Source organism: Sarcophilus harrisii, chromosome 3, assembly GCF_902635505.1.
Source record: "Sarcophilus harrisii chromosome 3, mSarHar1.11, whole genome shotgun sequence".
Taxonomy (NCBI): Eukaryota; Metazoa; Chordata; class Mammalia; order Dasyuromorphia; family Dasyuridae; genus Sarcophilus; species Sarcophilus harrisii.
Genome location: NC_045428.1, coordinates 126,367,739 through 126,395,058, shown reverse-complemented (window position 1 = coordinate 126,395,058; position 27,320 = coordinate 126,367,739).

Here is a 27,320-nt window from a genome sequence, read left to right as displayed (position 1 = left end):
AATAATCAGTCACAAGGGAAGAAGAATTAAGGAGATTTGATTATTACAAAACAGACAAGCAAAATCACCCCTCATTTTATTATTTTTCTCCTGAGCATCAGTGGTATTCCTTGTCACCACTGATATTTCTCATTAACAAATATATATCATATTGGCAAATATACAAATACTCTATTCCAGACAAAAGCACCAACATAATGTATTTGTGTATAAATGTGCCTATATGCAGTTTTATGATGAATATCTGTGTATTCATACATAAACATAGACATTACAGGATATCCCAAAAGTTTCAGTGCAGCTATAAACTATTAAATTTAAAACTGCAGGGGACAGCTAGATGGTGCAATGGATTGAGCACTGGCACTGGAATCAAGAGAATAAGAGTTCAAAACCAAATTTTGGACACTAACTAGCTGCATGACCCTAATTTTGTTTTTTCATTATGAGGAAATCTCCTCTGGCAATGTGGACCAGCAACTCTTCTACATCTTACTGTTTTATAGAACTGCCTATTTAACACAAAAAAGAGTCATTACGCCAATTCCCCCATCATCCTGGAAGGTAAGATACACAAAGAAATATTATATCTTTTCTTCAAGATTCTACAGGAAAGGCTGAAGAGTTTCTTTTAGTAGTATAGACCACAACACCCAATACTCGATATATCCACCTCTATCATTCTCCAAATATTTAGCCTGGGATTACTCTTCCAATATCCATTGGCCATCTAATACCAGTTAACTTCTATAAAGAGATATTTACTGAGAAAATATAGCAAGTAGAGAGTATAAAGACATTCTACCAAAAAGAAAACATTCACTCCTCTGTTATAATGTCTTGTTCTCTTGGGAAAATTGTTGAATACAACATCTCTTTATAGAAGTTAACTCATTTAAAAACTCAATCAGACAAATACAAGATTTAAAAAAAAAAAAGTAAATGAAGAAAATAATTCATTAAAAATCACAACTGAACAAATGGAAATGAATGACTCGATGAGACAACAAAATCAGTCAAGCAAAACAAAAAAAAAAAGAAAAAAGAAAAAAGAAAAAGAAAAAGATATAAAATACCTTGGGAAAAAAACTGACTGGGAAAACAGATCTAAGAGAGATAATCTAAAGATTATTGTACTCTCTGAAATCCATGATGACAAAAAGAGCCTAGACATTATTTTTTCAAGAAATCATCAAAGAGAATTGCCCAGATGTCATAGAATAAGAAGGTAATATGACCATCGAAAGAATTCACCAAACACTCCCTGAAAGAGACCCCAAAATTAAAACCCCAAGGAACATTGTGGCTAAATTTCAGAACTATCAGACCAAGGAAAAAAATATTATAAGCAGCCATAAAGAAACAATTCAAATACTGAGAAGCCACAATAGGAATTACTCAGGACCTAGCAGCTTCCACTTTAAAGCATCAAAGGGCCTGGCATCCGATATTCTGAAAGGTGAAGGAACTTGGAACAAAGCCGAGAATAAACTTTCCTACTAAACAGAGCATTTTCTTTCAGGGAAGAAGATGGACCCTCAATAAAACCAGTGAATTCCATTTATTTTTTATGAAAAGACCAGAGCTTAAAAAAAAATGGCCTCCAAATATAGAACTCAAGAAGAGCTCAAAAAGGTAAAAAGAAAAAAGAAAAAAAAAAAAAAACTCTTGAGAACTATTTCTATTATGGGTATACAAAAAAGATTACATGTACAATCTGATTTAACTGTTATAATATAAAAAAGAAACTAGAAGTGGAAAGGAGATTGTAACAGAAAAAAAGGGGGAAAGTGGAGGTAAAATGAGGGAAATTACATCTTAGGAAGAGGTAGATAAAACCTATATAATCAAAAGAAAGAAGGGAGGGTGGCAAATATTGGATGAATCTTACTCTCATCAGATTTGGCTCAAACAAAGAATATTAGATATATTTGGTTTCACTGAGAAACTTCTCTCACTTTATAGAAAAGTAGGAGGGGAAAAGCAAAAAGGGAAGGAATAGAATAAATAGAAGGAAAAATAGAAATAGTAGGGGAAAGGTATAACAAAGGGGGAGGGTCTCTAACGGGGGAGGACTGCTTGAGGCAAGTAGTGCTCATGAATAAAATACTGTGTAGTAGGGAAAGGGGAAAAAGAAAGAGAAAAGTATAATTTGGGATTAATAAGAGGGCAGGAAATAAAGAATTAGTAGTTTTAACTGTAAATGTGAATGGGGTGAACTCTCCCATAAAATGTAAGCAGATAGCAGACTGGATTAAAAGCCAGAATCCTACAATATGTTGTTTATAAGAAACACATTTTAAGCAGAATCTATTATGCTTCAGGTGAAGTTAAAAAAAAAAAAAAAAAAAAAAGAAAGAAAAAAAAGCAGGCGTAGCCGTCCTAATCTCAAATCAAGCAAAAGCAAAAATTGATCTAATTAAAAGAGACAAGAAAGGAAACTATATCTTGCTAAAAGCTGTCATACATAGTGAAGCACTATCAATATTAAACATATGCATCAAGTGGTTTAGCATCTAAATTACTAAAGGAGAACTTGAGAGTTGCAAGAAGAAATTGGTAGCAAAACTATAATAGTAGAAGATCTCAACCTTGCTCTCTCAAAACTAAAATCAAATCACAAAATAAATAAGAAAGAAATTAAAGAGGTAAATAGAATTTTAGAAAAGTTGGGTATGATAGATCTTTGGAGAAAATTGAATGGAGAAAGAAATGAGTACACATGCTTCTCGGCAAATCATTGAACCTATACAAAAATTGACCATATATTAGAACAAAAAGACCTCAAAATCAAATGCAGAAAGGCAGAAATACTAAATCCTTTTTTATGCAGATCACGATGCATTAAAAATAACATTCAATAAAAAGCCAGGAGAAAATAGACCAAAAAGTAATTGGAAACTAAATAATCTCATAGTAAAGAATGAATGCATGAAACAGCAAATCATAGACACAATAATTTCATCCAAGAGAATGACAATAATGAGAGTACATACCAAAATTTGTGGGATGCATCCAAAGTGGTAACAAGAGGAAATTTTATATCTCTAGATGCTTACTTGCATAAAATAGAGAAAGAGAAGATCAATGAATAGGATTTACAAATAAAAAAGGTAGAAAATGAACAAATTAAAACCCTCCAATCAAATTGAAATTCTAAAAATAAAAAAGAAAGATCAATAAAATTGAAAATGAAAAATTTTGAATTAATAAATCTAAGAGTTGGTTTTATGAAAAAACAAATAAAATAAACTTTTAATTAATTTGATTAGAAAAAGAGGAAAATCAAAGTATTAGTCTCAAAAATGAAAAGGGAGAACTATCCACCAATGAAGAGGAAAGTAGAGCAATTATCAGGAGTTACTTTGCCTAACTTTATGCCAATAAATTTGAAAATCTAAGTGAAATGGAGGAATATCTACAAAAATATAGACTGCCCAGATTAACAGAAGAGGAAATAAATTACTTAAATAGTTCCATTTTAGAAAAAGAAATAAAACAAGCTATTAATCAGCTCCCTAAGAAAAAATCTCCAGGGCAAGATGGATTTACATGTGAATTCTACCAAACATTTAAGGAACAATTAACTCCAATACTATATAAACTATATGAAAAAAAAAAAACAGGAAATGAAGGATTCCCACCAAATTCCTTTTATGGCACAGACATGGTACTGATATTTAAACCAGGCAGGACGAAAACAGAGAAAGAAAATTATAGACCAATCTCCCTAATGAATATTGATGCAAAAATCTTAAATAAAATATTAGCAAAGAGATTACAGATAATCATCCCCAGAGTAATACACCATGACCAAGTAAGATTCATACCAGGAATGCAGGGCTAGTTCAATATTAGCAAAACTATTAGCATAATTGACTATGAATAACCAAAATAACAAAACCCGTATGATTATCTCAATAGATGCAGAAAAAGCATTTGATGAAATCCAACACCCATTCCTATTAAAAACACTAGAGAGTAGAGGAATAAATGTACTTTTTCTTTAAATAGTCAGTTTTTATTTAAAACCATCAGTAAGCATCATATGTAATGGAGATAAACTGGATCCATTCCCAATAAGATCAGGAGTGAAACAAGGTTGCCCACTATCATCATTACCATTCAATATTGTATCAGAAATGCTAGTTTTGACAATAAGAGAAGAAAAAGATTAAAGGAATTATAGTAGGTGATGAGAAAACCAAATTATTATTCTTTGCAAATGATATGATGGTATACATAGAGAACTCCAGAGAATCAACTAAAAAACTATTAGAAATAATACACTCATTAGCAAATTTGCAGGATACAAAATAAATCTACATGAATCATCAGCATTTTTATATCACTAACAAAATCCAACATCAAGAGATACAAAGTGAAATTCCATTTAGTATTCCATTGATAGTATAAAACATTTGAGAATCCATATGCCAAGAGAAAGTCAGGAACTATATGAGCAAAACTACAAAATATTTTCCACACCAATAAAGTTAGATCTAAGTAATTGAAAAAATATCAAGAGCTTGTCAATAGCTTGAGAGAATATTATAAAAATGACAATACTCTCTAAACTAATCTGTTTATTTAATTATTGATATTGATATCAATATATCAATCAAACTCCCAAGAAACTATTTTACTAACCTATATGTAGTCACACAAAAAAGTGCTCCAGATCACTATTAATCATAGAAATGCAAATTAAGGCAACTCTAAGATACCACTACATACCTGTCAAATTGGCTAAGATGGCAGGAAAAGATAATGATGAATATTGGAGGGGATGTGGCAAAACTGGGACACTGATACATTGTCGGTGAAATTGTGAATGGATTCAACAATTCTGGAGAGCAGTTTGGAATTATGTTCAAAAAGTTATTGAACTGTGCATACCCTTTGATTTAGCAGTGTTTGTACTAGGATTATATCCCAAAGAGATTTTAAAGGGGGAAAAAAATCATTTTACCCACATGTGTAAAAATGTTTGTGGCAGCCCTTTTTGTAAGTGACAAGAAACTGGAAACTGAATGGATGTCCATCAATTGGTGAATGGTTTAATTATGATATATGGATGCTATGGAATACTATTTATTGTTCAGTAAGAAATAACCAGCAAAATGATTTCAGAGAGCCTTGGAGAGACTTACATGAACTGATGCTAAGTGAAATGAGGAGAACCAGGAGATCATTATACATGGTAACAACAAGACTATGTGGTGATCAGTTTTGATGGACATGGCTGTCTTCAACAATGAGAGAATTCAAACCAGTTCTATTTGCTCAGTGATGAAGAGAGCCATCTACACCCAGAGAAAGAACAATGGGATCTGAGTGTGGAACACAACATAGCATTTTCACTCTTTCTGTTATTTGCTTGCTCCAGTTTATCTGTACATGCTACTTTGTCATTTGCTTGTTTCCTCAGGATTTTGACATAGATAAAAATGGTAAAATGATATGTTTAATGTATTTTGTCTCTTGCATAAAATTAGATTTAAGTGAGGCAGAGTTGCTCAAAACTATCAGCCTCATTCTTTCTTCCAGTCACTGGAATATAGTACCAGTACAAAATTCAAGATAATTGCTGATGGCTCAGAATGCAGTGGATGACCTGGGTGTCCTCAATACTTAAGTAACTGCTACCACAGCCTTCAAGGACATTTTTTTGGGGAAAAAATGTTCACATGTACTTATTCCATTAGGGAATATTTCATATGCTTGTCCATTTGGTTTAACCTATATGCCAGAATAATTTACCAAATTGTGATGATTGTACATATTACAGTTTTTTAGAGTCATGATTGAAAGTTTGGTGGTAGATGGACATTAAAGGTAGAAAGACGTTCCCACACCAGAACCACTATTTTCCCTGAACACCCCAATGGTCTATCTACAAATGAATATTCAGAAGTAATCTTTAATATGCTCATCCTAATGAATACAAAGACAGTCTGAGATAAAGTTTTCCATTGGATAGTAATACAAGTCTTTATATTAATCATTTCCCTAAACTCACAAAGAAAAATAAAGCAAATCCTAACTAATAATATTTTATTAGGGTCTCATGAAGATAATTTATATACTTAATAAGCATTTACTTTTCAAATGTTACCCATCTACTTTCCTATAATTATTGAAAGTATTTTCATGCAACAATTCTATTTTTTTTTAAATCAACGGATAACAATGATAGAAATGCAGAATTCATCAGAAGAGTAAACTGTCTCCTAAAGGACTTACTTTATGGTTTAGTGATAGGCTGTCATTTTTAACTTACTTAACATTTCTTTAGCTTCCATCAACCACAATTATGTTTTTCCTACTAAAGTAATTAATGCTGAAAGAACACAGATAATTTTGAAGGGAAAAAAAAAGGCAAGAACTTAGTCTGATAAACTTAACATTTCTGTCCTTTTTTAGTTCCTACTCATTTCTTTATTTTTGCTAAATTATACAGTTAGAGTGGTAAAGGCAGTTAGTCATAAATTTATTCAGTTCTCTCATTTTACAGGAGAAATGAGTAGTTAAAAACAAGTAGTTTTCCATAAAATGTAAGTTGTGAATTCTGATTTGTCTCCATATTAATAACACCTTAAGGTTACATCTCCATTAATCTGTAGAAAAGTAAATCTTAAAGTTTATGATGGGGTGAGGAGTGGCACATTGATTCCTATAAATTACTTAGTTCAATAAATTTTATGTATTTGCTTTGAGTTAACATGTCCTTTGGTCTACTATAAGGAAAATAGGTAGGAACTACTGAACTGCAAGTATAAAAGCATTTTAGTAATTCCACATTTGAAAAAAAAAATTGGTGTTTACTCCCTGCTTCCCTTCTCCCTGTTGGTTTTTATTATCATCATTGTATTACTTAGACAAAAAATATAGAATAAATTGTTAGTATTATAATATCTATATTTAGAGGGATATAGATTTTATAAGATTGAATTATTACAATACTTTCAATAAAATCTTAAACCCTACATAGTTTCAAGGGAAAACATCACTATTTTTTTTTTTTTTTTTTTGCTTTAACATATAATGATATATATTTTTTTCATTTATCAAGTATTTGGTTTTGGTACTTTTTTTCTATTCCAAAAGATTCAAATATTAAGAATGCGTTCTAGATATATAAAATAAAAATTCAGTTCATTGGAATGAGACTTATTGCCTAATGTCACAAATTAGGTGAAGGGGCAAAAGCTCCCCCACCAAAATGTAATCAATAAATCATTATTCTATTGAGATTTGGAATCAATGAATTTTTGTGATTTCTTTAAAACTGAGCATTTTATAATTTAAGATTAGTGCATTACCTTTAGAGTATCAGTATTTAGCCATTTATAGAAATGAGGCTGCCAAGTGATCCAGTGTATTAGCACCAGCCTAGGCATTAGGAGGACATGATCTTAAATATAATCTCAGACATTAACTATCTGTGTGACCTTAGGCAACTCACTTATCTTGTTTTCTCAGTTTCTAATCTGTAAAATGGGGCTGGAGAAGGAAGTGACAAACTGCTTCATCATCTTTGCCAGGAAAACCACCAATGGAGCACAGAGCACACAATAAAATTGAAATGACTCAACAATGAGAAATGATGGAAAGTCTTTAGTGAGAAATAATCTAAACTATTCTGACTTTCAAATATTCAGTGATAACCTTTACATAAAGAACTCTGTTTTTCAGAGTTTAAAAAAGTTAAAACTAAAAATAAGAACATTGGCCTTTAAATATCATTTTAAAAAGATATAAAAAATTAACTCATTTCTCTGAATTTATTCATGTAGAATTAAATTTCCTTGTGGAATCATTGGATTCATGTTTTTCTCAATAAATACTTACTTAGTCTACCCAGGGGAGAAAAAAAAAAATAAAACCTAATGTAGATTGATGGATCGATGAATAGATATAGAAAGGTTATTGATGTATATAAAGGTTTTTAATGAGGACTGCTTACTATGTAAGAGCATAGGATTTTAAATCTGGAAAAGACTTTAGATTCTCCACCATCCAACCTTATCATTATGCAACTGTATAGAAATAAGACCAAAAAAGTGAAGTGATTAGTTCAACGTAATTCAGGTAGTTGTGGTAGTAGGAAGAAGAGAAGGAGAAATTACTACTACTACTACTACTACTACTACTACTACTATTACTACTACTATAACTTAATATTAATAGTACTAGTAATAATTAATATTTTTATAACACTTTAAATTTTGCAGAACTATTTATATATATTTACATATATATATAAACATTTTGCATATATGTATATGTATGTGTATGTGCATTTGTGAGTATGAGCATATGTTGTATATGAAACACTTTGTGGTAGATACTATTATTATACTCTTTGTGCATATGAAACTGGGTCTGAGAAATCAGTCACAACTATTAATATCTTCTTAATTTCAAATCCAACAGTTTAGGCATTATACCATGAATTATTGTTATTATTGTTGATTTGTTATGATTGTTATTCTTCATTTTTAATTGGCTAACATTTATGTAATGCTTTAAGCTTTGCAAAATGCTTCTCATATACTATGTCATTTGATCTTGAAGGCTATTGTTGTTTTGTTATTCCTTCTCTAAGAGGACCATGACGTCAGAGAGGGGATGCCATGATGTTCAAGTGAACTGGATTTAAGTGAGAGAGGGCTGGGCAAGGTCACCAGCCTCACTTTCCCTTCCAGTGGCCAGATATAGATTAGGGCAGAAGATGGCTCTGGATGCAATGGGCAACTTTGGCCTTTTTTAAACTAAGGTCTTCAAAAGGTCTCAATTTGACTGAAGTAATGCTAGGTAGTGATTCACGCAAAGAATCTCCTCTTTCATCTACTCCTCTCCCCTCCAAAGAAATTTAAATCAATCATTCAATCAATCTGGAAGGAAAAACCCTCAGTGTTTCTGGTCAAAACAGAAATGACTGCCATTTATATTCAATCTGAGTCAATCAGCAACCAAACAATCATGAAATGGGACTTAGCCTGGGACCTATTGGTGTCCAATTCATGAAAATCAGAGTGGTTTTGATTTAAGTCATGGTCCTTAAGAAAGAAATCTAGTCAGTAAACCCCAAGATATTTTGGGAGGGTTCAGAGATCCAAAAGAAAAAGCTTCTAAGAGCATTTGTAGGTAAGGGTTTGATATCCTATTTGCCATTTAAGGTCATTTAAGATGACCTGTCAGTAGTAGAACGAGAATTCAAACCTAATACTTTGATTCTAGGTTTTGTTCTCTTTTTACCAAATTGATTTTGGTCCTAGAATTTCTTTACACTTTTAAAAAATCATTGATTTCTGTTTATATGAATTATAGTTATCATATTTATAATTAAAATACCTTCTTTTAAAAAAGTTTTGATCTCAAAGACAACTCTGAAAAGATCTTAGGAATAGATAGTTCCTTATCAGACAACTAGTGTTTTTCATGAAAAATCTTTCTAATCCAATTGGAGAGTTTCATACTGAGTGAATGTATATTAGTGCCAATAGCACAGTGGTTTCATTTCTCTAATGTTACTTGTAGTATCATGGATAAATGAAGGAAATGAATACACCATATGGAATCAGTTTTCAATATAAAGGATTACAATTAATTCCATGACATTGACTTCCATGGTGTTCATTGCTGACATCTTAAATGTCTAGTATAATATTGCAGAGTATGAAATGCTATATAGAATAGCAAAAAAAAATAATACCCCCCCCCCCAAATTCCTCTCATTCTCCACTTGAGAAAAGTACCTTTTCTGTTTTTTTTTTTTTTAATTTTTATTATGAGAAAATGTTGATTATACTAATGAATGGGACTGACTGGGTGAAGTTTTCTCAAGAAGTCTGAGACTAGGCCTAAGTCACCGGATTCCTATTCCCAGAGGTCTACAGATCCTGAAGGTGAGGTCTGGAGCCCCCAAGTTACATGATCTCAAGATCAAGAGGTCTCTAAAGGTCAGACCCTAAGTCAATGACAGGAAGTTACAGGAAGTGACATGATCGGGAATAGGGAGGCATTTAGGGTTAGAGTCGGGGAGCAGACAACATTGGTGACCATTGGTCAATGATGGTTATTTCCTTTTATTCTATCCAAGGAAAAGGCTTGGGTCTTTTCCTATTTAACTGGGTGTTCTACTTCTTAGCTAGTCAAGTTCATGAGCACATGACAGGAGCTGGGATAACTCCCAGGTGTATGTCTGGGCCTCTCCCTGCAGGGACTAAATAAATGCTTTCTCTTTGTACCTGAAGATATCTCTGATGAGTTAATTAGGGGAAGGAGATCTAGTACACATCTCACACACTAGTGTTGGTCCTTCTCCCTATTTTTGGCATATTGAGTTACAGAGAAGTCTTAGTTTAGCAGATTTAGAATTGTTTGGTCTAATACTTTTTCAAAAGGTTTACCATTTCTAAAAGGGGGTAAAAAACCATCATTTAAAAAGGGTTTTCAAAACCATTTTGGTTTTCAATAACTTTATATATCTTAGACATGCATCCCCACCAAACACATGGTGATTGAGCTCCTTAGAGACTAGAGGGTGGTGGGCTGAAAATGGTAGTGACTATTTAAAAGCTAGTCCCCTGGCCTTTAGTGTTGTGATTTCTACTGCATTCTTTAATTTTTTTGTTCTGTTTTGTTTTTGCCAAAATGGTCCAAATACCAAGGGAAATTCACACCTTGTTGAAATACAGTAATTGAGTTTTATATCTGGAGGCCACACATTTTCTTTATTTACAAATCTAATATAACAACAACAAAACAAAATATCTGTAATACAATTAAAATACTAATGTGATCATTGTGTTGATAAATTAACATTATGGATATCTGAGTTGGGTATAGTTAATCTAATGCAATTCAATCCGTAGTGTACAATTTTTATAACAAGTTTGCAATAACTTCAGAAAATGTACCTTTATTAATGTTGATCTTATGCGCTTTCTAATTAGAAATATATGAAAGAAACTTATTATTCACGCATTATGAAATTTAATTGCCTTTATATTCATACATTTTGGCCAGATTCTTATTATATATTTTTATCCTACATTATATGACGAACAGTTGATTCTTTTGCTTTTCTAATCAAAGTTTATTTGGCATGTGGGTTAGATAATAAAGACAATGGAAAATGTTTTTAATGTCTCAAGGTAAAAAATATATATTTTTATGGTATAATCATTTAGCATTCTCAAAATAACCATAACAGCTGTCAAAAACTGGATTGTTAAGGAGGAGAAAATGATACAATTTATAGGGATTTTTCCCTAAGTATACAAGTATGACAAAAAAGACTGATGTTTGATTAACCATCCTTTCATACTATAAATGCAAAAATAACATGTAATTTCAATTACTATTCATAAAACTTTATTTTTTTTACACAGGTATATTTTTAATGGCTTCTTTCCCTCTCTTCCCCTATAATTTCCCAATTCATTTACATAATTTGAAGTTGTGTTACATGTCTGCTCTCTTCTCAATGAGGCTTCCTGGTAAAGGATAGACCTTAAAACTAGTTAAAAGTTACATAAATTAGTGATAGAACTGGAATATAATTGAGGTTAAGACATGTTGACCCTCTAGTCACAATGAATGATTTACATTTAAAACAGATGCTACTGATGGGAATCACTAATTAATTATCCAAGCTAATAATCTCAGATCATAGGATAACCTCTCTTAAAATTCACTAATGAAGCCCATTTGTTTCTGCTTTATAACCTGACAAAACAAAATGAACCACAATTAGTCTTTTCTCTTGACAAATTTATAAGTGCTCTCTCTCTCTCTCTCTCTCATATATATATGTGTATATATATATATAGATATAGATATATATATAGATAGATATTTATTATAGTAACTTTTTATTGACAGAATCCATGCCAGGGTAATTTTTTTTTTACAACATTATCCCTTGCACTCACTTCTGTTCCGATTTTTCCCTCCCATCCTCCACCCCCTCCCCTAGATGGCAAGCAGTCCTATATATGTTGAATATGTCCTAGTGTATCCTAGATACAATGTATGTGTGCAGATCCAAACAGTTTTCTTGTTGTACAGGAAGAATTGGATTCAGAAGGTAGAAATAACCTGGGAAGAAAAATAAAAATGCAAACAGTTTACATTCATTTCCCCGTGTTTTTTTTCTTTGGGTGTAGCTGCTTCTGTCCATCATTGATCAATTGAAACTGAATTAGGTCTCTTTGTCAAAGAAATTCACTTCCATCAGATTACATCTTCATACAGTATCGTTGTTGATGTGTATAATGATCTCTTGGTTCTGCTCATTTCACTCAGCATCAGTTCATGTAATTCTCTCCAAGCTTCTCTGTATTCATCTTGCTGGTCATTTCTTACAGAACAATAATATTCCATAACATTCATATACCACAATTTATCCAACCATTCTCCAATTGATGGGCATCCACTCAGTTTCCAGTTTCTAGCCACTACAAACAGGGCTGTCACAAACATTTTGGCACATACTGGTCCCTTTCCCTTCTTTAGTATCTCCTTGGGGTATAAGCCCAGTAGAAACACTGTTGGATCAAAGGGTATACACAGTTTGATAACTTTTTGGGCATAATTCCAGATTGTTCTCCAGAATGGTTGGATTCGTTCACAGCTCCACCAACAATGTATCAGTGTCCCAGTTTTCCCTCATCCCCTCCAACAATCATCATTATTTTTTCCTGTCATCTTAGCCAATCTGACAGGTGTGTAGTGGTATCTCAGAGTTGTCTTAATTTGCATTTCTCTGATTAATAATGATTTGGAACACTTTCGTATGAGTGATAATGATTTCAATTTCATCATCTGAAAATTGTCTGTTCATATCCTTTGACCATTTATCAATTGGAGAATGGCTTGGTTTCTTATAAATTAGAGTCAATTCTCTATATATTTTGGAAATGAGGCCTTTATCAGAACCTTTAACTGTGAAGATGTTTTCCCAGTTTGTTGCTTCCCTTCTAATCTTGTTTACATTAGTTTTGTTTGTACAGAAGCTTTTTAATTTGATGTAATCAAAATTTTCTATTTTGTGATCAATAATGGTCTCTAGTTCGTCTTTAGTCACAAATTTCTTCCTCTTCCACAAGTCTGAGAGATAAACTATCTTATGTTCCTCCAATTTGTTTATAATCTCGTTCTTTATGTCTAAATCATGGACCCATTTTGATCTTATCTTGGTATACAGTGTTAAGTATGGGTCCATGCCTAATTTTTGCCATACTAATTGCCATACATATATATATATATATATATATATATATATATATATATATATATATATATATATATATTTTTATATGTTATAGGAAAAATTGGTTTTAAAACTATAAAGTCAGTCAGTTAACAAGCATTTATCAGTTGCTATGTACTAGGTAAGACAAATAGAGATCTATTTTTTTTTCTCCTTTCCTCCTTTCATTTTCTGTTCAAAAATGGGAGAAAACGATTACTGTTCCCTTTCCCTTTCCTACTAACAAACTTAATATTTATTACTTTTCCTGCACTATTTTTACTCAGTTCTTTTTGGACATTTTCATCCCTATTATTGAGCTTTGAAATTTTTAAAGAAGATGAAATTTGTCTCTAACCTCACATTGTAACACTGATATTTTAACAGGAATTGAAACCTTAGAATAAAAATAAATAGTATTTTGTTTACATTACATAGTGGAAAATTAGAAATTTGTCTAATAGCACATAAATTTTCAATATGTTTTTCAGTATATTTTGGTTGTATTTTTTCTTTTGGAAAGAGAGAAGGGAAGAAAAGGGGAGAGGAGGGCAGAAGAGAGGACAGAAAGAGAGAGGAGAAGGAGAGGAAGAGGGATAGGGTAGAAAGAGATGAGAAGAAGAAGAGAGAGAAAGAGAGAGAATAAAACAGAGATAGAGAGAGAAATTGCTTTAGGGAAGAAAATAGCAATAACTGTCCCCATAACTTCTCCTGGAGAAGTCTAATAAAAAGTAAATTTCTACTGCAATGAGTATGATGTAATGAAAAGTATTCTAGTATACACAAAACTCGGAATCAAATTTTGGGTAAGATTCTTTACTAGATTTTTAACACTGGGAAAATTTCCTGGGCCTGACATGCTTATCTGAAATAAATACCCACCTGAGGTATTCAAAAGTTTGTGAAAATTCAATTCAGGTCAAAAAGGGCATAGAGAAAGGAACTGGACATATGATTGCATTAACATATTAAATTCCCCAACTCCCTCTACCAATGCAGATAATGTCATTTAGAAAAGATCCTCATTGATGCTATAGAATATAAACAAATAATTCTCTGCTTAATGTTAGGATTAAGAAAAGAAAGAAAATAACAACAGCGACAAATTGTGATACATTCATAACTCTCTGATATCCTCAACATATATACTCCTTCCCAGGGGGCAAATTACAAGACATCAGTTTTTAAATTTTGTGTGACAATTGTCCATGATGCCCTATAAATTTTCCACTGAGATTCTATGAAAAATGCTAAAAGTTTTAAAATTCTTGTGATAATCTATAGTGAACCCTATAGTTTATGAGAGCTATGTATCAGCTATCCTTCCCTCCTGTTATATGAGCAACCCATTTTTTTCTTGATCATACATATTGCTGTTCCTTCTATATGACTCTTTATTGGTAATATGTCATGTTTGACTTATATTGATCATAATCATCTTTATTGCCTTTTGAGTTTCCCACAATTTTACTTCTTCAGAAAACATGGCCTTATATGACTTTGACCCATTTAGCATAACGGAAGAAGATAAGTTTTAAAAATAAGGTCCTACATCTTACAGGAGAGTCTTGGGGTCATTAACATCATTGCTTAATTTCCCCAAAGGCAATCCAATATTCTCTTCCAAACCATTTAATCTGGATTCCAAATTGTCCTCATCTGTAGTGTTTGCCCCAAATATTTGATAGTCTCCATGGATTGTCTATTCAATTTTCTATTTTAATTTAGGAGGGATCAATAAAAAATGCCTTTGAGTCAAATCCAGCCAATACGCTTTTTAATATTTTAAAATACAATAAGGCTTTATTTTGAAGTATAAAAACCATTCTTAGTTATCAGGCTATACAAAAATAGACTGGATTATAGTTTTCTGACCCTTGATTATGTCAATTGATATTCATCACCCACTTGGTTTTCCCACATAGAAATTATGACCTTGCTGTTTTAAAAGATTATGGGTTTTATTTAGAAGATCCTATTATATTTTGAGGCCTTATGCAAAAAAAAAAAAAAAAAAATCTGGGGGAAAGACCAGAGAATATCTTCCATTTGGACTCTGAACTTAATATATTCCAGCATGGTGGCAAAACTACCTTAGGTAATCTTATTTTTTTGCTTTATTATACTTTATTTCATATTAAAAATGAGAAATTTCTCAAAAAAGCTATCTCTATTTTAATTCTATTCAATGAATCTATAATGAATCTGGCATTTGAATGGGAGATATCTTCTTTAATAAGATGGCTAAGAGTCTTTACAGTCAACAAATTATATGTAGATTTTTTTCAAAGAGTTGGATATTTATACTTTTCAAATAAAGGTAGGCAGGGAATTTGGGGGAAAAGACAAAAAATATTCCCCTTTCCTAAAGAAAGTGAAATTGAGAAAGGTAAGTGAGGAATTCCAGGTATCAGATATGTGGCTGTTTGATACACAATTCATCCTGACAGTTCGAGACTTGATGAAAAACAATAAGATAAAGAGATAAAAAAAAACAAAAAAGGATGTGTCCTTGAGCCCCAGAACAACAGTCAGGGGACTCTGGAGATAAGGATGTCTTTTGAAGGTCCATAAAGCACCCAATGGCTCAGGATCTACTTTAAAATTGGTATGAGTTTAATTAGCTTCAGAGTTACTGATTTTTTGCATGTCTAGCCAGCTATACTTTCACTCACTACAAAGAATTATTGGTACGTCAAACCAATACAACCCATTTAGTTGCTTGGATGATTAGGGGTTGAGGGAAACAGCGCTCAAACAAGGAAGGTCTTTATTTTTCATAGTAGTAATTAATAAATCTTTCATTCCCAACTCCTAGACAGCTGGTATAATTCATTTTCCCCCACATCTTGAGAATTAATTTAACCTCCACAAAATTCATATAATGAACTTTCCTTTCTTTGTGCCCTTCATATAGTCCAACTACTCTTCTGTTCTTTATTTGAGACATTTCCACTTCCTCATTCAATACATATATTAAAATGTGCCAATAGATATTTTATAAAGGATCATCTATGTGGCAAGGTACTATGGTAAGCAACAGGGATCATGAAAGGTTTCTTACAGAACATGAGATTTTAGCTGCTATTTGGAGAAAGTCAAGAAATCCAGGAGAAATAGATGAGAAAGGAGGAAGAACTTTCCAAGGCATGGAGTTGGTTGTTTTTGAAGAGGACCAAAATAATACCAGAACCATGAAATAGAATGTTTTGGATAAGGTACAGAACTGGTCAGTAGCATAATATCTCTAGATCACAGGATACAAGGAAGGGAACAAGATATATACAGATGGGAAAGGGAGAATGTAGGTAGGCAAGGGATTTTAAAAGTCAAACAGAATATTTTATATTGAATTCTGGAGATACTAGGAAGCCACCAGAGTTTTTTGAGTAGAAGTAGATCTGAGCACAGCATTTAAGTTAGATTACAAATGTGGGTTCACTATCTTTGCTGAAGAAAAATAGTGCTATTGAAATCTTAACAAAACTTTCAATTTTTTCATCTTTTTAATATTTCCTTCTAGTTTCATCTTCTTGTTTTCCTATTTGCATACCTAGTCCTTATTACAATTTTTAATAAATGAATACTTAAGAAATGCTTTTTCATTTATTCATCTATTCTTCAAGAAAAATATTCAGGCTAAAAAGGTATAAAGTTTTATTTATAGCTTACAAACCACTGTCTTCTTAAACTCCTTACTCAAGTATGTTTTCCAAAATATTTTTCATTGTCCTAATTTTTGTACTGAATTCCTAAACATTATAGTATATATTAGGTTATTTGAAGACTCTTTCCAATTCTTCAAAGATAATTTTTCTTTATCCTTTTGAACAAATGATGATGCATGTCAATTGTTTTCAAGGACAGTCTTTTTTTCCCCTCCCAAATGCTTGCTATAATAACCTGTATAAGAAATATTTATTTTTGCCTTGGACACACAATAATAGCAATAACTTTACCTATTCCTTTATTTATCCTTTCCATAAATATCAGTGAACCATCATTCAATTTAGCAAACATTTTCTAGTTTCTTTTATAGTGAAAAATTCTAGCTAGATACAATTCAGTTATTTTTAAGGTATGTGCATTTATAGTTCAAAGGACAAATATCTTGCATTTAGAATAAGAATTGCCAAGCCAATATTTATAAATAGTCTTACTAGCTTTGAAGAACCAAATATTATGCAGAGTGACATACTGACAGCAAAAGATTTATAGTATTTCATATTTTGTTAAGCAATCATGATAGATGATAGATATATAAGATAAAATATATAGATATAGCCATAATATTTTTTAAGTGTTTACTGTACTATGTGCCAGACATTGTATCATGCTTTGGAGAGGAAATTATAATCGAGCATGATGGTCCCTACCTCCAATGAAACTATATATACTTTTGGATCACAAAGAATGGTATAGAAATCTCTGAGAAATGCTATAAAGGTAAGAGTTGTAGAGGGTGATCTAAAAAAAAAAAACCAATCGAGAAATGGTTGGGAAGATTATAATGATTTAATGTGAAGAGAAAAATTACTTTGCACAAAACGATAATGTAGGCAGGCCAGTGAAATTATTAATAATGTGCTAAAAAGAAAGAAAGAAAGAAATCAAAATTAGGCATAAAGCATAGGGAAAGGGGGTGCCAAGTAATAAAATATACAAAAGAAAAAATGTAGGAGGGCATAATAATAGAGAAAAGAAGTCAGACAATACCCTGTGACTCAGAAGAAGGGAAAGGAAGAGACAGGTAGTAGGATTGTGAAGCTGAATTTAGAGGCTGAAAGTTACTCCCACTGAAACAGATCTGCCTATTCTCAAACTGTTTTAACCTTTGCCTTGAAATCTCTGGAGATATAATTGGACTATTATAGAAAGTTAGAAAATTAGAGTTTTGATTTTGTGGTTTTTTGTTTCTTTAGTATTCCAGATCACTTTGCTGTCTTCATTTCTTTCATATCTTCCTTTTGTTATTGTAATATTTTTTATAAATAGGAAATTTTGTCAAAAATACATTATAATAAGAGACAGAGGTAATGAAAAGAGGGTTAACCATGAAGTCAGGATGACTTAGTGTTCATTTGATACTACCTGTGTAATCTAGGGCAAAACTACTAATCTCCAAGTTTCCTTCGTTCTTAGAATGTGCTGCTTCCTCCTCTCTGTTTCAGAGAATGGCTTTTTTTCCTTCAAGAAAAAGCTAAAGGGAGGCAGGAACTAAGATGGTAGAGTAAGGCAGAAACTTGCCCAACTTCTCTCCCAAACTGCTTCAAATTCTTTTAAATAATGATAAATCAATTTTAGAGCATTTGAGCACCTGAAAACTGGAGTAGAAAATTTTCCAGACTAATGTAATTTAGAAGCTTGGCAGAAAAGTTCTGTTGACACCAGTGTGGAGTCCAGTGTGCAACTTCAGACCAAACCCCAAACCCAGACTGAGCCCCAAACCCAGCCCAGGTCCATCCTCTGAATCAGTGTCAGTATTCGTGGCTTTCAGACTTTTCAACACAGAGTCATCAAAAAGGAACGGGAAGGTCAGCAGGAAAGATCTGTGGAATCAAAGTGGGAGCCTAGCATGCAATCCCAGCTTAGTCCCAGAAAAGCTCCCATTGTCACTGAGGCAGGATTTCTGAATCAGCAGCAGTACTGGAAGCCTCTGGATCTCTCAGCCTGGGGTCACCAGGGAGGATTTGGAAGGTTAGTGGAGAAGGTCTATGACAATGAGGTGGATGTCTGGTGTGCATTCCCAGTGCAGAATGGGGTTCAGAAAGACAGCCCACATTATCTCTTACAATTACAGTGGAGTAGGGACACATCTAACAGGTCCAGAGCAGAAAAGAGTGCTTGTGGTCAGATTCCTAGAAGGATTTCTAAAAACAGCTGCACAAAACCACTTAAGCTTGGGACAATGCACCCTCCACTTGGGAAACAGAGCCTTACCTTAACAAAGAATTAAAAGCGGAGGAATAGGGTAGGAAAATGAGCAGAAAAAGTGTTTCTGATTATTGAAAGTTATTATGGTGACAAGGAGGATCAAAACACACATTCAAAGCTCCTATATCCAAAGCCTCCAAGAAAAATAAGAATTGGGGTCAGGCCATTGAAGAACTCAAAAGGGAAACAATTGAGATAAGTGCAAAACATAATACAAAAAGCTAACAGAGAAAAATGCCTTAAAAAGCAAAAATGGCCAATTGGGAAAGGAGATACTAAAGCTCACTGAAGAAAATGATTCCCCCCAAAATAAAATTGAGAAAATGGAAGCCAATGACTTTATGAGAAATCAAACAAAACCAAAAAAATGAAAAAAAAAATGAAAAAATATGAAATATCTCATTGGAAAAACAACTGACCTGGAAAAATATTTCCATGATAGATAATTTAAAAATTATTGGTCTACCTGAAAGTCGTGATCAGAAAAAGAGCCTGGACTTCATTTTTCAAGAAATTACCAAAAGAAATCTGTCCTGATATTCTTGAACCAGAAGGAAAATTGAACGAATTCACCAATCCTCTCTTTCAAGAGATCTCAAAATAAAAACCCTCAGGAGTATTAGAGCTAAATTCTGTAACTTCCACATCAAGGAGAAAATTTTCAAGCACCTAGAAAGAAACAATTCAAATATAGTAGAGTCACAGTCAGCATAACACAAGATTTAACAGCTTCTATATGAAAGGACCAGGACTTGTAATATAATATTCCAGAGAATAATGGAACTGGAATTGCAACCAAGGATCACCCACCCAACAAAAATGAATATAATTCTTCAGAGGAAATGGTGGTCTTTTGATAAAACAGAGGATTTTCAAGGATTCATGATAAAAAGAGCAGAGATGAATGGAAAATTTGATTTTTACATATAAGGCTCTGGAAAAGCATAAGGAGGTAATCAGGAAAGTGATATCATATGGGCCTTAATAAGGTTTATCTGTTTACATTTCTACAGGGGAGAATGATACCTGTAACTCATTAGAAAGTTCTCATTGTTATGGCAGTTAGAGGGAGTATACTTAGACAGAGGATACAGGTGCGAGTTGAATATGAAAGGATAATATCTTTTTTTGAAAAATGATGAAATTAAAAAGTGAAAGAGGAATGTACTGGAAGAAATGGAAAAGGAGAAGTAGAATAGTGCAAATTATCTACCATAAAAAAAGAGGCAAGAAAAAGCTTTTACAATGGAGGGGAAAAGGGGAAGTAAAGGGGGAGTGAATGAACCTTACTCTCATCAAAATTGGTTCAAATAGAAAATAACATACATGCTCAATAGGAGTATAGAACTCTATCTTATTCTGCAGGAAAATAGGAGGAATGGAATATGGAAAGGAGGAAGGGTGATAAAAAGCATATGGGGAGAGGGAGTGGTCATTATCAAAACACTTTTGAGGAGGAATAAGGTGAAAGGAAAGAGAAAATAAATGGAGGTAATACAATTAGCAATAGTAATTATAAAAAAATATTTTGAAACAAGTTTCTCTGATGGAATATTATTGTTCTCTGGGAAATGAACAGGAAAACAAAACAAAACAACAACCACAACAACAAAAATACCTGGAAAGTCCTCCATGAACAGAGTAAAAATGAAATATACTGCATACAAAGTAATAGCAATGTTCTGGGATGACCAGTTATAAATGACTTTATTCTCAGTAGTATAGTCATCCACACCTACTCTGAAGAACTTATAATGAAAAATCCTATCCATACTCAGAAAAGTAACTGATCAAGTTTGAATACAGATCAAAGCATTCTCTTTCTCTCTTTATTTTTAACTTAATTTTTCTTGAAGGTTTTTATTTTCATTAGGGATTGAGATCTATGTTTTCTTTCACAACTTGACTTTTATGGAAATGTTTTGCATAATATCACATGTGGTTTCTTAATCGTGGGAATAAGGGAGAGAATCTAGAATTCAAAAATCTTAAAAAAAGAAATGTTAAAAAAAATTCATTTTGAATGCAACTGGGAGGAGATATTAAATTAATTAATTAATAAAAAAAAAAAAGCTAAAGAACTACTTTTCTTCATATAGCCTTTCCTGACCCCTCAATTGCTGAATCCTTTCTCCCTAAATACTTTGTATTTATTTTATTTATATTTATATATGGATATGTGGTTTATACCCATAAACAGTAAGTTTACTGAGAGTTGGGTGTGTTTCCCCAGCTCCTAGAAAAGTGCTTAACTTATTCCCCAACTGATAAATAGTCAAAGGATATGAACAATTTTTAGATGATGAAATTAAAACCATTTATAGTCATGGGAAAAAAATGCTCTTAATCATTATTGATCAGAGAAATGCAAATTAAGACAACTATGAGGTACCACTACACACCTCTCAGATTGGCTAAGGTGACAGGAAAAGATAATGACGAATGTTGGAGGAGATGTGGATAAACTGGGACACTGATACATTGTTGGTGGAACTGTGAACTGATCCAAACATTTTGGGAAGCAATTTGGAACTATGCCCAAAGAATTATCAAACTGTGCATACCCTTAGATTCAGCACTCTCTCTACTGGGCCTGTATCCCAAAGAGATCATAAAAAGGGGAAAGGACCTATGTGTGCAAAATTTGTTTGTAGCAGCAAGTGACTGTTTTTTTTTTTTGTTTGTTTGCTTGTTTGTTTTTGTTTTGTTTTGTTTTGTTGTAGTGTCAAGGAACTAGAAGCTAAGTGAATGTCCATCCACTCATCAGTTGGAGAGTGGCTAAAAAGTTATGGTATACAAATGTTCTGTAAAAAACAATCATCGGATGATTGTAGAGATACCTGAAGAGGTTCACATGAACTGATGCTAAGTGAAGTGAGTAGAAACAAGAGAACATTGTACATATCAACAAGATTATACAATAATCAATCCCGATGGATGTGGCTCTTGTCAGCTTCAAGGTAATTCAGACCAATTACAAAGGTCTTCTTTTGAAAAGGGCTTTATGTACCAAGAGAGAGGATTGTGGAAACTGAGTGTGGATCACAATATAGTATTTTCACATTTTTAATTGTTGTTTGCTTGCATTTTATTTTCTTTCTATTTTTTTTCCTTTTCCATTTGATTTTTCTTGTGCAGCATGATAACTGTGGAAATATGTATAGAAAAATTGTATATGTTTAACATGTATTGGATTACTTGCTGCCTAGGGGAGGGAGTAGAGGAACAGAGGAGAAAAATCTTTTAAATACAAGATTTTATAAGGGTGAATATTGAAAATTATCTATTCATGTTTTGAAAATAAAAAGCTTTAATAATAACAATAATAAAAATAATAAAGTGCTTGATTTGATAAATACTTGATTAACTGACCTCATTTCACCGATCCTCTAGTTTCCTCCAATAACATTATTATTATTATTATAGGGATGAATAATGGAACAAAAACCACTTTGTAACTTTTAAGCACTATGTACATTCAATTTCCTGTGTGACCTTGGTAAATCAAATAAACTTTCTGAAGTTTATTTAAAATTTGTAAAAATAGAATGGGTTATACTTGTATTATCTAGCAAGTGAATTTTTATGTGCAGTAAAGAAAGAAGGTAGGAAAAGAGAAGGAGGGGAAGCAGGAAGGAATGAATAGGAAAAAAAGGTATGAAGAGGCATTAAATACATGAAGGGCAATAACAGGATGGAGTAGAGGAAGTAGAATAAGAGGGGGGAAAAAAGAAAGAAACATAATAAACATTTATTGAATGCCTTTTATGGGCACAGTCTCTGGATTATGTTAAATGTTTTACAAATATTTCATTTAATTCTCACAATCACCTTAGGAGGTAGATGTTATTATTATTTCTATTTTATAGTTGAAGAAATTGAGACAGACTTGCCCAAGGTCATATGTCTAATAAGTATCTAAAACAAATTCTAAACTCAGGCCTTCATAACTCCAGGATCCAACCTCTATTCATTGTACCATCTAGCTGCCTCTAGGAAAGTAGAAAATGTAGGTATACTTAAAGTGTTATTATCATTATCAGATTATTGTTGCTGAGATTAATAATAGTGGTTTGTAATAGACTTAATTATTTAAATATACTTTATTTTTATTTAATAGCCTTTTATTTACAGGTTATATGTATGGGTAACTTTACAGCATTGACAATTGCCAAACCTCTTGTTCCAATTTTTCCCCTCTTACCCCCTACCCCCTCCCCCAGATGGCAGGATGACCAGTAGATGTTAAATATATTAAAATATAAATTAGATACACAATAAGTATTCATGACCAAACCGTTATTTTGCTGTACAAAGAATCAGACTCTGAAATATTGTACAATTAGCTTGTGAAGGAAATCAAAATGCAGGTGGGCAAAAATATAGGGATTGGGAATTCAATGTAATGGTTTTAGTCATCTCCCAGAGTTCTTTCTCATAGCATAGCTAGTTCAGTCTCATTACTGCTCCATTGGAAATGATTTGGTTGATCTCATTGCTGAGGATGGCCAGGTCCATCAGAACTGGTCATCATATAGTATTATTGTTGAAGTATATAATGATCTCTTGGCCCTGCTCGTTTCACTCAGCATCAGTTCATGTAAGTCTCTCCAGGCCTTTCTGAAATCATCCTGTTGGTCATTTCTAACAGAACAATAATATTCCATAATATTCATATACCACAATTTATTCAGCCATTCTCCAACTGATGGGCATCCACTCAGTTTTCAGTTTCTAGCCACTACCAAAAGGGCTGCCACAAACATTCGTGCACAGACAGGTCCCTTTCCCTTCTTTATGATCTCTTTGGCATATAAGCCCAGTATTAACACTGCTGGATCAAAGGGTATGCACAGTTTGATAACTTTTTGAGCATAGTTCCAAATTGCTCTCTAGAATGGTTGGATGTATTCACAGTTCCACCAACAATGTATTAGTGTCCCTGTTTTCCCACATCCCCTCCAACATTCCATATTATCTTTCCCTGTCATTCTAGCCAATCTGACAGGTATGTAGTGATATCTCAGAGTTGTCTTAATTTGCATTTCTCTAATTAATAATGACTTGGAGCATCTTTTCATATGGTTAGAAATAGTTTCAATTTCTTCATCTGAGAATTGTCTGTTCATATCCTTTGACCATTTATCAATTGGAGAATGGCTTGATTTTTTATAGATTAGAGTCAATTCTCTATATATTTTAGAAATGAGGCCTTTATCAGCCTTTGACTGTAAAAATGTTTTCCTAGTTTATTGCTTCCCTTCTAATCTTGTCTGCATTAGTTTTGTTTGTACAAAAACTTTTCAGTTTGGTATAATCGAAATTTTCTATTTTGTGATCAGTAATGATCTCTAGTTCTTCTTTGGTCATAAATTCCTTCCCCTTCCACAGGTCTGAGAGGTAAACTATCCTGTGTTCCTCTAATTTATTTATAATCTCATTCTTTATGCCTAGATCATGAACCCATTTTGACCTTATCTTGGTGTACAGTGTTAAGTGTGGATCAATGCCTAGTTTCTGTCATTAAATATACTTCTCTAGAAGTAAATGCTATCTAGCAAAGTCTTTTATGTGTATTGACCCATCACAAATTTCTTGATGTATTAATCTACATGTTAATTAAGGTTAATGCTGGTACCTTCATATTTTCTACAGATACTGGAATCTTTCCCCTCTTTTTACTAAAGTCTGCAATGAGGGAATATTATATTTCCTCTTTCAAAAGCAGTTTTGTTTGATTCTTTACTCATTAGCTGTACTGTGAAGACCGTGTATTTTAAAATCAGCCGGAGTCAGGAATTCAGGTTAAGGGAAAATCATCAATCTTTATTCTCAGTGAAGAAAGACCAGAGGTGGAAGGGAATTGGCAATAGCAATGTGTGCAGCTGAGTCAAGAAGCTAGTTAGACCAGAAGCCATGAGACCAGCAACCACCAGAACCGAACCCAGCCTGCAATGTCTCCCAGCCTCTCTTCCTGTCTCTCTCCTCCACCCACCAAAATCATCATTTCCTATGCAACACATCAGGACCTGCACAGAGAGTGAGCGGGGGCCATTCTTTATCCAAGCATGTATATTAATAGAGTATAGTCCAATTACTCTTTAGCCTCATGTGCTTGGGACCTCAGTGCATCAACTCAAGCCTCAGCCCATTACACTGTACAATTTCATTAGTTCTCCAAATCTTCTGTTAACATTTTTGTTCTGTTTTGTTTGTTTCTTTGATATGCTCTAAGATTTCTCTTAATTTGCTGTTTGATGACACTTTTTGAATTCCAGAAATTCTCCACAAAATGACTATGCAAAGAAATACCTTCCTGTAAGGATCAGTAGCAAGAGAATAATTATTATAAAGCTAAATAAAGCATAAAGGAGCATAATATTTAATGTACTATGTATAAACTCATGTCTTTGAAAATGAATGGAAAAGTGAGTCATCAGTATTAACAGCTAAGCAATCATTACTCACTTTCCCTTCTTGATTTTAATTTTATTTGTCTAGAAATGTGAAGGAAAAGTTTCCTGTATATAACTCTGAAGTAATTGGGGTAACAGTAGACTACATGGCACAAGAAAGCTGGTCAGATCTCAATTGCTTTAGTGATGTATTAAATACATTGAGTAATTAAGGCTGCCAGAAAAAAAAAATCTTTCTGAGAATATTATTCTTCTGGTCATAAAAAGAGAGTATAATTCCCACCTTACATTGAAAGAAGTGGTACATTCTTAAAGAAAGTGTTGTGTCCAACAACAGTCCAACAACAGGGAGATATACTGAGTGTTCTACAACTGCTAAGTTAAATGATGCTTGCCAAAGAACAGATTTTGCTTACTGATTTGGGTTAGAGAACTCTACAAGGAGTTGTAAAAGTGATCTGATGATGAGGAACAGGCTAGGATCTATTAGAGCAACTCACTGTTCTCTACTCCATTTACTTTTAATAGATCAGTGATTCAGGATGCTAAACACATATATAACTTTCTGAACTCTTCAATCAAATAATTTCAGAACTCATATTTCCATAATATATAAAGATGTACAAAATCCTTATAACACTCTTACAAGGTAATTGATGAAATTATAATTGTCCTAATTTTAATGAGAAAATTGAGGCCTGCTATTCATCAAAGGTCACAAAGCCGGTAAATGTCAGGAGGTCTAGGGATCTTTACTTCAGATCCAACATTCTTTCATATATAGTAGGGCTTCTTAAACTTTTTCCACTAACCCTTTTCACCTCAAAAAATTTATATGTGACCCCATGAACAAAGGTCTATAAAATAGGTATATAAATTAAACATTTACTGATAATAAGTCATAAATTTGCTATGCCACATTCAGTCACACAATCCAATAAGAGATAAAAGCCATAGTTTAAGACAGTTTCATTTATAGTAGGCTTTGGGTGACAATTTTACAGGGAGAAAATTTTTAGAGCCTTCTTTGATGTGGTTCCAACCAATATTTCTAGGTTTATTTCACATTATAATAGGATAATAATAATAATAATAATAGGAAGCTATTATTAGTGTTTCCTTTGTAGTCCAATAAATCTCTGAATGTTAGCCTCCATAATTAGTAAGGCAATTGGACTATCCTTCCTTTTTCTCACTTTAACCTTAGAATTGTTATTTTGATTTGAAGCTCTGTTCCCTTTCCATATCTTTTCTCTCCTCAAATTGCTTTGCTTTTACCTATTCAAAAAGGTTCTATTCCCCACTTGAATCTATTCCCCAAAGCCTAACATTGTGTCTGGTACATAATAGTGCTTATCTGGAGTAGTGGAGAGTGTGTTGATAATAGCTCCAAAGTTGTTTCTTTCCATCTTATAAGAAACTGAGAGATTATTTAATGCTCAGCTTCTTAAATTAGGATATTATAACTGAGTGGGAGAATCATAAAACTAGGATTTATTATTGGCAAATATTTTATTGTATACCTATTTTATGTAATTATATACCGGGGGTGACATAAACATTTCTCAAGCAAAAAGTTGTCATGAGTACAAAAAGTTTAAGAAGCCCTGATGTAAAGAATGTGCATCAGGACATAGGTTAGAAAAAGCAGTTGTTTACACAAGTTCTGAACAGAGAGCTGCTCTAGATGAATGAGTAATTTATGA